The sequence below is a fragment of the Balaenoptera ricei genome, chromosome 4 (assembly GCF_028023285.1).
Source record: "Balaenoptera ricei isolate mBalRic1 chromosome 4, mBalRic1.hap2, whole genome shotgun sequence".
In the NCBI taxonomy this organism is placed as follows: Eukaryota; Metazoa; Chordata; class Mammalia; order Artiodactyla; family Balaenopteridae; genus Balaenoptera; species Balaenoptera ricei.
Window position 1 is genome coordinate 33,010,562 of NC_082642.1, and position 12,337 is coordinate 33,022,898.

The 12,337-nt window shown below is 42.5% G+C and overlaps 1 pseudogene; it reads left to right on the forward strand.

Annotated features, from left to right (window-relative positions):
* Nucleotides 1-3,585: 3,585 nt before the first annotated feature.
* LOC132364327 (E3 ubiquitin-protein ligase RNF220-like) lies at nucleotides 3,586-4,569 on the forward strand (annotated as a pseudogene).
* Nucleotides 4,570-12,337: the final 7,768 nt, after the last annotated feature.

Below are 12,337 nucleotides of genomic sequence, written 5' to 3' on the forward strand. Positions count from 1 at the left end.
GCGATAGCAAGAAAAGTGACAAGATGTGCAATATGTGATCCCTTCCTACGTCCCTTCCCCAAAATTCAGTGAAGATCCTCAAAATATATGTAAAAATTTGATGGGAATGTTTTTTTTCCAGTGGAAACAGTGAACGGATGGTCCTATACATCCAAGTGGTCCTGGAACAACTTAGAAACAGCCTACACAGACAAGGGAATACAGGAGCAGAGAGAAACAGAGTCAGCAAGTATTTTCTATAAAGAGCAAACAAGTAAATATCTTAGACCTTGTGAGGTCCATAGTCTCTGTCACAACTGCTCAATTCTGCCATTGTAGCATGAAAGTGACTGTGGACAATATGTAAAAAATATATATTTCGAAATTGGAATTTCACCTAAGTTTCCACGTGTCACAAAATATTATTCTTCTTTTAGTTTTTTCGTCAACCATTTAAAAATGTAAAAGCCATTCTTAATTTGTAAACCATACAAAAACATAAAATTTGGGCTTCCTTGGTGGCACAGTGGTTAAGAATACACCTGCCAATGCAGGGGACATGGGTTCGAGCCCTGGTCCGGGAAGATCCCACATGCCGCAGAGCAACTAAGCCCGTGTGCCACAACTATGAGCCTGTGCTCTAGAGCCTGTGAGCCACAACTACTGAGCCTACGAACCACAACTACTGAAGCCCATGCACCTAGGGCCTGTGCTCTGCAACAGGAGAATCCACCACAATGAGAAGCCCGCACACCGCAATGAAGAGTAGCCCCTGCTCACCACAACTAGAGAAAGCCTGCGCGCAGCAACGAAGACCCAACACAGCCTAAAATAAATAAATTTATTTTAAAAAATTAAAAATTAAAAAAGCAAGAGTTACAATGTTAATATAAAATCAGAATTAAACATTGAAAGCATTAAACAGGAGTGTCATTTAAAAAAAAAACAAAACAAAATTTGGCCCATGAGCTATAGTTTACTCTCCCCTGGCCTGAGATATAATGTATAGGAAGGTAGTTAAGTCATGGGAAGACCTTCAGGCTGTCCCAGGCAGTAGAAGACATGCTAGTCTATAAAGGTAGGGTCGTACCTGCAGCCATGCAGGTAACTTCTATCAAAGCTACGGCAGCTCTATAATAAAGACATGGGAAACTCTAAGGAGCTTCTTAGTTACCTTAGAGGACCCTCCCTCCTGACCTCTGCACTCCTCTTTCTGCCCAGTGAAACACGCTTGTGTAATATTTAAGCAAAACAAGTGTTTTTTCAGACTAGGAGGGACAAGGAGAAAAGTTTCATGGTGAATAGAATGAAAGAATGATCAGATGACACAAATTTGGTTTTTGGGAACTCAGGATGCAGTTAGATTCCAGGCATAGACTTTCAAAGACTTGAATTCATCATATAATTACATTATTACCTTGGAACTTTGAAGATGAAGGCCCTTCTTTCTCTGTTTCCTCTGAGCCACACATGTCCTAAACTAGGAGGCAAATGAAGAATCAAGCAGTTCAAGCTTCCATGGGGCTCACAGGCAATGGTGTGGAAGTTTCTGGAGTAGGGAGAGAAAGCTCATGTGTTCCTGAGTCACTCCAAAAAAAGTATTAAAAACTGAAAGCTGCATGTTAGAGTTAGAGTAATAGAAAAGGGAACATGTGGGGAGAGAAAATAGGAGATGTGGATAAGTAGATGGGTGTAAGAAGAAGAAATAAAGATTAGAGAATTGACTTCAGTTCAGTTTCTAATTCACTAGTTTTCTTCCCCTCAGCATTTAGAAAGTCAATTGTATTTCCAGTTTAAAATTGCCTTACAGTTTTAAAAAACTGCCTTACAGTCTAAAAATTGCTGGTAAATGTTTTAGGCATTGTTGGAATTCAAAGCCTTCTGGAAAATATGTGGATCACATATTCCAAATTTGACTATATAATTTACTAACACATCCAGCAGGTCAGAGAATCTCAATGCCTTTCGTTAAACTGGTCCTAGTTAAGGACTTAACAAATTGCTCAGGGAGATTCCTCTCTAACTCTGATGGATTTTTTAAAATATGAATGTTCTCCCCTCCTTCAGAAACATTAAGGGCATTGGTTCCCTTCCCTTCTGGTCCCAAGATGCTGCTAAGGGCAACCCCTTGAATCCAGCTGAGATAGGCTGGGACCTGGGATTCTCTACCAGAGTGCTTGCACCGGGACAAAGATCTCCTCCAGTAACAAAATACAAAGAAACTATGAATGACTAAAAATAACTACATGCATGTGCGGTTGGGGTAATTATGAACAGTAGGATACAAAAAGGCCACAAACCAACTGCCATTTCTGAGGTGCCAGGAGCAAAAGCAGGGTACTGTGGCATGATTCCTGCACACGGCACCACCACAAAGGTGAGCAGACCACCTAAGGTAGGCCTCCTGTGGACCCACGGACCTGACCCTTCTATTACCCCATTTAAGGACCCACAGAGCTTCTCTCAGGGAACAGTAAGGACACCTGTTTCTTGTTTTTGCTCCTTGGAGCTACAGAAGTAGCCTCCATAAAGCCTTACCTGAAATTCCCATCTGGCCTCTTATCAGTTTCTACTGATTAAAGGATCCAAGGGCCCTTGTCGGTAACACAGACTCATGGTGTTCTTTGGTTTTTATTTAGGTCTTTACATCTTTAAAAACACTTGGGATTGCTTATAATAAAACACAGGCAGCATAAGACTGAAGATGATGGGACCTCCCTGGTGGCACAGTGGTTGGTAATCTGCCTGCCAATGCAGGGGACACGGGCCCTGGTCCAGGAGGATCCCACATGCCGCGGAGCAACTAAGCCTGTGTGCCACAACTACTGAGCCTGCACTCTAGACCACGGCACCACAACTACTGAAGCCTGCGCACCTAGAGCCCGTGCTCCACAACAAGAGAAGCCACTGCAATGAGAAGCCCATGCACCACAACGAATAGTAGCCCCCGCTTGCTGCAACTAGAGAAAACCCACATGCAGCAATGAAGACCCAACACAGCCAAAAATAAATAAATTTATTTTTTTAAAAAAGATCAAAGATGATTAAAATAGGACCAAGGGCAGCTACAAGCAAACAAGGGAATACCAAGGAGCTATAGAAATGCTCACCAGAAGTTTGATCTGAGTTTCTGACAGAAAATGAGGTATGTATCCTTCATTATTATTAGAAGGAAATACACCGGTTTATTTGAAAGATTCAACCCTTTGCTTCACCCTAAGTTTTGAAGTGAATTTCATTATTCAGTAACATGGGTTCATTTATCAAGACCGACCTCTGTGCCTCTGGATGTTATAGGCAATAGAGAAACAGAGATAGAGTGCATTTCCTGTCCTCCAGGTGTTCATGGTGTAGGGAGGAAACAGGTATCTAGATAAACTATTAATATGGGTTAAGATCCCTAATGGAACCATATACAAGATGCTATAGAGGAGTCATCATGACTGCCACCGCCACCAGGCAGCCAGGGGGCATCCGCCCGCATCCCCGGCCACGGGGTCCTGCTAGAGAAGCCCCCTGGTGGCTATGCTGAGTGTCTGAACCAATGATGGAGCGGGCGGGGAGGGGGTGCCGGCAGGAAGGAGGAAGTAGGCCTTCCCGCAGACCCTACTGAATGCTCCGATTGGGAAAATGAAACGGAGGAAGCAAGACGAAGGGCAGAGGCTCCTGCATGGCTGCGAATGATGCCCTGGATCAACTGATACCCTGGACGTGGAGCGTGAGAACAGCACCGCCCTGGGGCGTGAGTGGAGCCCGCGGAGGCGGAGGCGGGCCACCACTCTCCTGGGAGGTGGTTTTCCAGGCTCTGGCTTCCTCACGTACCACGGCCAAGAGAATCGGGACAGGGATGCTGACTTGGGTGTGGATGTGGGTGACATTCTGGAGCTTGGGAAGCCACGGTACACAGAGGCTGACGCCATCCCCTGCACAGGCGAGGAGCCAGGTGAAGCCGAGGAGAGAGGCACATTCCTCTGGGGCGCAGTCCTACACGGCCCTCCCAGCACATGCACCACGCCCGAGTTCTCTAAACAGGCGAGGAACGAGATGCCTTCTACCAGCAGCAGTGAGAGCGGCACGCAGGAGGCCGTGCAGAAGACCGGCAAGAAATAGCGACCAAAGATGTAGCTGTGACCATGTCTGAGGCCCTGCTGGGTCAGGGAGCTTGGACGGCAGCTCTCCTGTGGGGACCGTTACGAGTGCCTCGTCGGCATGGACTCGTACTCAATGCCCCTGAAGACCATCCAGGGTTAGCACGTGCACTGTGAGGGGTGCTGACTGCAGACCCTGGTTGCCGAGAATCTCCACCCAGAGACCCACGGAGAATCCACTCGTGAGCCAGCCACCCCAGGCAGACCTTGCCTCCAGCAGCACCCCTCTCCGCACCCCACCCCCCGTGATGTGACCTCCCCCTTGTACACACTTGCACACAGGTTCTCCACGTACATACACGCACACACACAGGACTCTGGAGTCAGAGTGGAGGCAGAGGCTCAGGCTCTGCCTGCCGGATCCCACCAAGATGTGGGACCATACCTGTTCCAGGTTCCATTCCCAGGGTGGGAAGGTGGGGGCAGTAGGAAGGGGAGGTAGTCCAGCAAGGCTCCTGAGATCCAGCCACCAGCCTGACAGATGGACAGACAGACATGCAAACACCAAACTGAAGCACATGTAATAACAGGACCATATATGTTTACAATGTTGTGTATAAATGGGACAACTCCTCCCCTTAGGTTGTAGGAGTTTCTTCTTTTGTTAAGAACACCTGGAAGCAGTGCCGTATTTAGGTCTGGCTGGGGGCAAGGTCCTTCCACATCTTGGGATGCCTGCCTCTCCCCCTCCCTGGGCTGTGGTGTCCCTTCCATCTCCCATGTGCTCCGTGTTCAGTGGTGTATATTTCTTCTCCCAAACATGGGACGCATGCCCTAAGGACATGATCTTCTTAGCCTTAGCTCCTGGGGCTCTTCATCAGGGGTTAAGGGAATGGGGAGGCACGGGAAATGGGAACCCAGCTGAAGCAGGGGCTGAGATTGGGGCTGGAGGAGGGTGCTCCTGGCTGCACAGACTTCAGCTGAGAACCTTTCCTGATATTAGAGCTGCTGTTCCCAGGGAAAAGTGTTGTCTGCCCTGCCCCTCTTATGGACCCCATAGACTGATGCTTTGTCTGTATATTCTATACAAAGGTACTTGTCCTTTCCCTTTATAAACTACATTCGACATGGATTAAACCGATATAGACAGATTTTTTAAAGATGCTATAGTGTACAGAGATAAAGGAAAATAACTTTGCCTATGGTTGGCTAGCTAAACTTCCTGTAGAAAGGGAAATTTGAAAGATGAGCAGAGGAGAGGCAGCTGCGCAGGCAAGGAGATGGTCAGCCCGGCTCTGCACTGAGGGATGGAGGAATGCCCAGGAGCCTCCTCTGTTGCTGCTCGGCTGTGTGGCCGAAAATAAAATCTGCCATTTTTTTTTAATACTGTTCTAAAAATAGGGGGTTTGCTTAAATCCGCCAGTTGGTGTTTTGATTTTTAAATTATGTGCAGAGGATCATGCTTAAACCCTAGTGAGTACCGGAGTGGGGAGGGCCTATAATTCACTCAAAGTAAATGGAAGAAAAATTGGCATCAGGGCTGTGTCTCTGAGGTGGGAGAGACAAGTTCAGGACATTGATCCATCAGAGACCTCCCAGCGCCATGTAATATCAAACGGCAAAAATCTCCCAGAGATCTCCATCTCAACACCAAAACCCAGCTCCACTCAATGACCAGCAAGTTACAGTGCTGGACACCCTATGCCGAACAACTAGCAAGACGGGAACACAGCCCCATCCATTAGCAGAGAGGCTGCCTAAAATCATAATAAGGTCACAGACACCCCAAAACACACCACCAGGCGTGCACCTGCCAACCAGAAAGACAAGATCCACCCTCATCCACCAGAACACAGGCACTAGTCCCCTCCACCAGGAAGCCTACACAACCCACTGAACCAACCTTAGACACTGAGGGCAGACACCAAAAACAACAGAAACTACGAACCTGCAGCCTGAGAAAAGGAGACCCCAAACACAGTAAGTTAAACAAAATGAGAAGACAGAGAAACACATAGCAGATGAAGGAGCAAGGTAAAACCCCACCAGACCTAACAAATGAAGGGGAAATAGGCAGTCTACCTGAAAAAGAATTCAGAATAATGATAGTAAAGATGATCCATAATCGTGGAAATAGAATGGAGAAAATACAAGAAACGTTTAACAAGGGCCTAGAAGAACAAAAGAGCAAACAATGATGAACACCACAATAAATGAAATTAAAAATTCTCCAGAAGGGATCAATAGCAGAATAATTGAGGCAGAAGAACGGATAAGTGACCTGGAAGATAAAAGAGTGGAAATAACAATTGCAGAGCAGAATAAAGAAAAAAGAATGAAAAGAATTGAGGTCAGTCTCAGAGACGTCTGGGACAACATTAAACACACCAACATTCGAATTATAGGGGCCCCAGAAGAAGAAGAGAAAAAGAAAGGGACTGAGAAAATATTTGAAGAGATTTTAGTTAAAACTTCCCTAATATGGGAAAGGAAATAGTCAATCGAGTCCAAGAAGCACAGAGAGTCCCATAAGGGATAAATCCAAGGAGAAACACACCAAGACACATATTAATCAAACTGTCAAAAATTAAATACAAAGAAAAAATATTAAAAGCAGCAAGGGAAAAAACAGCAAATAACATACAAGGGAATCCCCATAAGGTTAACAGCTGATCTTTCAGCAGAAACTCTGCAAGCCAGAAGGGAGTGGCAGGACATATTTAAAGTGATGAAAGGGAAAAACCTACAATCAAGATTACTCTACCCAGCAAGGATCTCATTCAGATTTGATGGAGAAATTAAAACCTTTACAGACATGCAAAAGCAAAGAGAATTCAACACCACCAAACCAGCTTTACAACAAATGCTAAAGGAACTTCTCTAGGCAGGAAACACAAGAGAAGGAAAAGACCTACAATAATAAACCCAAAACAATTACGAAAATGATAATAGGAACATACATATCGATAATTACCTTAAATGTTAATGGATTAAATGCTCCAACCAAAAGACATAGACTGGCTGAATGGATACAAAAATGAGACCCATATTTATGCTGTCTACAAGAGACCAACGTCAGACCTAGGGACACATACAGACTGAAAGTGAGGGGACGGAAAACGATATTCCATGCAAATGGAAACCAAAAGAAAGCTGGAGTAGCAAATCTCATATCAGACAAAATAGACTTTAAAACAGAGGCTATTACAAGAGACAAAGAAGGACACTACATAATGATCAAGGGATCAATCCAAGAAGAAGATATAAAAATTGTAAATATTTATGCACCCAACATAGGAGCACCTCAAAACATAAGGCAAATACTAACAACCATAAAAGGAGAAATCAACAGTAACACAATCATAGTAGGGGACTTAAACACCCCACTTTCACCAATGGACAGATCATCCAAAATGCAAATAAATAAGGAAACACAAGCTTTAAATGATACATTAAACAAGATGGACTTAATTGATATTTATAGAACATTCTATCCAAAAACAACAGAATACACATTCTTCTCAAGTGCTCATGGAACATTCTCCAGGATAGACCATATCTTGGGTCACAAATCAAGCCTTGGTAAATTTAAGAAAATTTAAATCGTATCAAGTATCTCTTCTGACCACAATGCTACAAGGCTAGATATCAATTACAGGAAAAAATCTGTAAAAAATACAAACACATGGAGGCTAAACAATACAATACTTAATAACCAACCAAGAGATCACTGAAGAAATCAAAGAGGAAATCAAAAAATACCTAGAAACAAATGACAGTGAAAACATGACTATCCAAACCTATGGGATGCAGCAAAAGCAGTTCTAAGAGGAAAGTTTACAGCAATAAAATCCTACCTTAAGAAACAAGAAACATCTCAAATAAACAACATAACCTTACACTAAAGCAATTAGAAGAACCAAAAAAACCCAAAATCAGCAGAAGGAAAGAAATCATAAAGATCAGATCAGAAATAAATGAAACAGGGCTTCCCTGGTGGCGCAGTGGTTGAGAATCTGCCTGTTAATGCAGGGGACGTGGATTCGAACCCTGGTCTGGGAAGATCCCACATGCCGCGGAGCAACTAGGCCTGTGAGCAACAATTGCTGAGCCTGCGTGTCTGGAGCCTGTGCTCCGCAACAAGAGAGGCCAGAATAGTGAGAGGTCCATGCACTATGATAAAGAATGAACCCCGCTTGCTGCAACTAGAGAAAGCCCTCGCACAGAAACGAAGACCCAACGCAGCCAAAAATAAATAAATAAATTAATTAATTAATTAATTAAAAAAAAAGACTGGAGAAGGTTTGACATTGCTTTAAAAAAAAAAAGAGGGGCTTCCCTGGTGGCGCAGTGGTTGAGAATCCGCCTGCTAATGCAGGGGACACGGGTTCGAGCCCTGGTCTGGGAAGATCCCACATGCTGCGGAGCAACTGGGCCCGTGAGCCACAATTGCTGAGCCTGCGCGTCTGGAGCCTGTGCTCTGCAACAAGAGAGGCCGCGATAGTGAGAGGCCTGCGCACCACGATGAAGAGTGGCCCCCGCTTGCCGCAACTAGAAAAAGCCCTCGCACAGAAACGAAGACCCAACACAGCCATAAATAAATAAATAAATATATAAATAATTAAAAACAAAAAACAGAAAAAAAACACACCATAAAAGCACCAGACACATATTTATTCTAAACTACCCACTGTTTCATAATGTTTCTTTATAAAAAAAAAAAAAGAAAGAAAGAAAGAAATGAAACAGAAATGAAGGAAACAATAGCAAAGATCAATAAAACTAAAAGCTGGTTCTTACAGAAGATAAACAAAATCGATAAACCATTAACCAGACTCATCAAGAAAAAAAGGGAGAAGACTCAAATCATCAGAATTAGAAACGAAAAAGGAAAAGTAACAGCTGACATTGCAGAAATACAAAGAATCATGAGAGATTACTACCAGCAACTATATGCCAATAAAATGGACAACCTGGAAGAAATGGACAAATTCATAGAAAGGCACAACCTTTGGAGACTGAACCAGGAAGAAATAAAAAATATGAACAGACCAATCACAAGCACTGAAATTGAAACTGTGATTAAAAATCTTCCAACAGACGAAAGCCCAAGACCAGATGGCTTCACAGGCAAATTCTATCAAACATTTAGAGAAGAGCTAACACCTATCCTTATCAAACTCTTCCAAAATATAGCACAGGGAGGAACACTCCCAAACTCATTCTAAGAGGCCACCATTACCCTGATACCAAAATCAGACAAAGATGTCACAAAGAAAGAAACCTACAGGCCAATATCACTGATGAATATAGATGCAAAAATCGTCATCAAAATGCTAGCAAACACAATCCAACAGCACATTAAAAGGATCATACACCATGATCATGTGGGGTTTATCCCAGAAATGCAAGGATTCTTCAATATACGCAAATCAATCAATGTGATACACCATATTAACAAATTGAAGGAGAAAAACCATATGATCATCTCAATAGATGCAGAGAAAGCTTTCGACAAAGTTCAACACTGATTTATTATAAAAACCCTCCAGAAAGTAGGCACAGAGGGAACTTACCTCAACATAATAAAGGCCATATATGACAAACCCACAGCCAAAAACATTCTCAAAGGTAAAAAACTGAAACCATTTCCCCTAAGATCAGGAACAAGACAAGGTTGCCCACTCTCACCACTATTATTCAACATAGTTCTGGAAGTTTTAGCCACAGCAATCAGAGAAGAAAAAGAAATAAAAGGAATCCAAATCGGAGAAGAAGAAATAAAGCTGTCACTGTTTGCAGATGACATGATACTATACATAGAGAATCCTAAAGATGCTACCAGAAAACTACTAGAGCTAATCAATGAATTTGGTAAAGTAGCAGGATACAAAATTAATGCACAGAAATCTCTAGCATTCTTATACACTAATGGTGAAAAATCTGAAAGTGAAATTAAGGAAACACTCCCATTTACCATTGCAACAAAAAGAATAAAATACCTAGGAATAAACCTACCTAAGGAGACAAAAGACCTGTATGAAGAAAATTATAAGACACTGATGAAAGAAATTAAAGATGATACAAACAGTTGTTGAGATAACCATGTTCTTGGATTGGAAGAATCAATATTGTGAAAATGACTATACTACCAAAAGCAATCTACAGACTCAGTGCAATCCCTATCAAACTACCACTGGCATTTTTCACAGAACTAGAACAAAAAATTTCACAATTTGTATGGAAACACCAAAGACCCCGAATAGCCAAAGCAATCTTGAGAAAGAAGAATGGAAGTGGAAGAATCAGGCTCCCTGACTTCAGACTATACTACAAAGCTACAGTAATTAAGACAGTATGGTACTGGCACAAAAACAGAAATATAGATCAATGGAACAGGATAGAAAGCCCAGAGATAAACCCACACACATGTGGTCACCTTGTCTTTCATAAAGGAGGCAAGAATATACAATGGAGAAAAGACGGTCTCTTTAATAAGTGGTGTTGGGAAAACTGGACAACTACATGTAAAAGAATGAAATGAGAACACTCCCTAACACCATACTCAAAAATAAACTCATAATGGATTAAAGACCTAAATGTAAGGCCAGACACTATCACACTCTTAGAGGAAAACATAGGCAGAACACTCTATGACATAAATCACAGGTAGATCCTTTTTGACCAAGCTCCTAGAGAAATGGAAATAAAAACAAAAATAAACAAATGGGACCTAATGAAACTTAAAAGCTTTTGCACAGCAAAGGAAACCATAAACAAGATGAAAAGACAGCTCTCAGAATGGGAGAAAAAATTTGCAAATGAAGCAACTGACAAAGGATTAATCTCCAAGATTTACAAGCAGCTCATGCAGCTCAACATCAAAAAAACAAACAACCCCATCCAAAAATGGGCAGAAGACCTAAACAGACATTTCTCCAACGAAGATATACAGATTGCCAACAAATACATGAAGGAATGCTCAACATCATTAATCATTAGAGAAATGCAAATCAAAACTACAATGTGATATTATCTCACACCAGTCAGAATGGCCATCATCAAAAAATCTACAAACAGGGGCTTCCCTGGTGGCGCAGTGGTTGAGAATCTGCCTGCCAACGCAGGGGACACGGGTTCAAGCCCTGGTCTGGGAAGATCCCACATGCCACGGAGCAACTAGGCCCGTGAGCCACAATTACTGAGCCTGTGCGTCTGGAGCTTGTGCTCCGCAACAAGAGAGGCCGCAACAGTGAGAGGCCTGCGCACCGCGATGAAGAGTGGCCCCGGCTCGCCGCAACTAGAAAAAGCCTTCACACAGAAACGAAGATCCAACACAGCCAAAAATAATAATAAATTAATTAATTAATAGAATAAATTGTAAATACAGTAGTTGTTTAAAAAAAAAAATCTACAAACAATAAATGCTGGAGAGGATGTGGAGAAAAGGGAACCCTCTTGCACTTTTGGTGGGAATGTAAATTGATACAGCCACTATGGAGAACAGTATGGAGGTTCCTTAACAACTAAAAATAGAACTACTGTACGACCCAGCAATCCCACTACTGGGCATATACCCTGAGAAAACCATAATTCAAAAAGAGTCATGTACCACAATGTTCATTGCAGCTCTATTTACAATAGCCGGGATATGGAAGCAACCTAAGTGTCCATCAACAGATGAATGGATAAAGAAGATGTGGCACATGTATACAATGGAATATTACTCGGCCATAAAAGGAAACAAAATATTGTTATTTGTAGTGAGGTGGATGTACCTAGAGTCTGTCATACAGAGTGAAGTAAGTCAGAAAGAGAAAAACAAATACCGTATGCTAACACATATATATGGAATCTAAAAAAAAAAAAAAAAAAAGGTCATGAAGAACCTAGGGTCAAGACCAGAATAAAGACACACACCTACTAGAGAATGGACTTGAGAACACGGGGAGGGGGAAGGATAAGCTGGGACAAAGTGACAGAGGGTATGGACATATATACACTACCACATGTAAAATAGATAGCTAGTGGGAAGCAGCCACATAGCACGGGGAGATCAGCTCGGTGCTTTGTGACCACCTAGAGGGGTGGGATAGGGAGGGTGGGAGGGAGGGAGACACAAGAGGGAAGAGATATGGGGATATATGTATATGTATAATTGATTCACTTTGTTATACAGCAGAAAGTAACACACGACTGTAAAGCAATTATACTCCAATAAAGATGTTAAATTTAAAAAAATTTTAAAAAAAAAAGATGAGCAGAAGCTC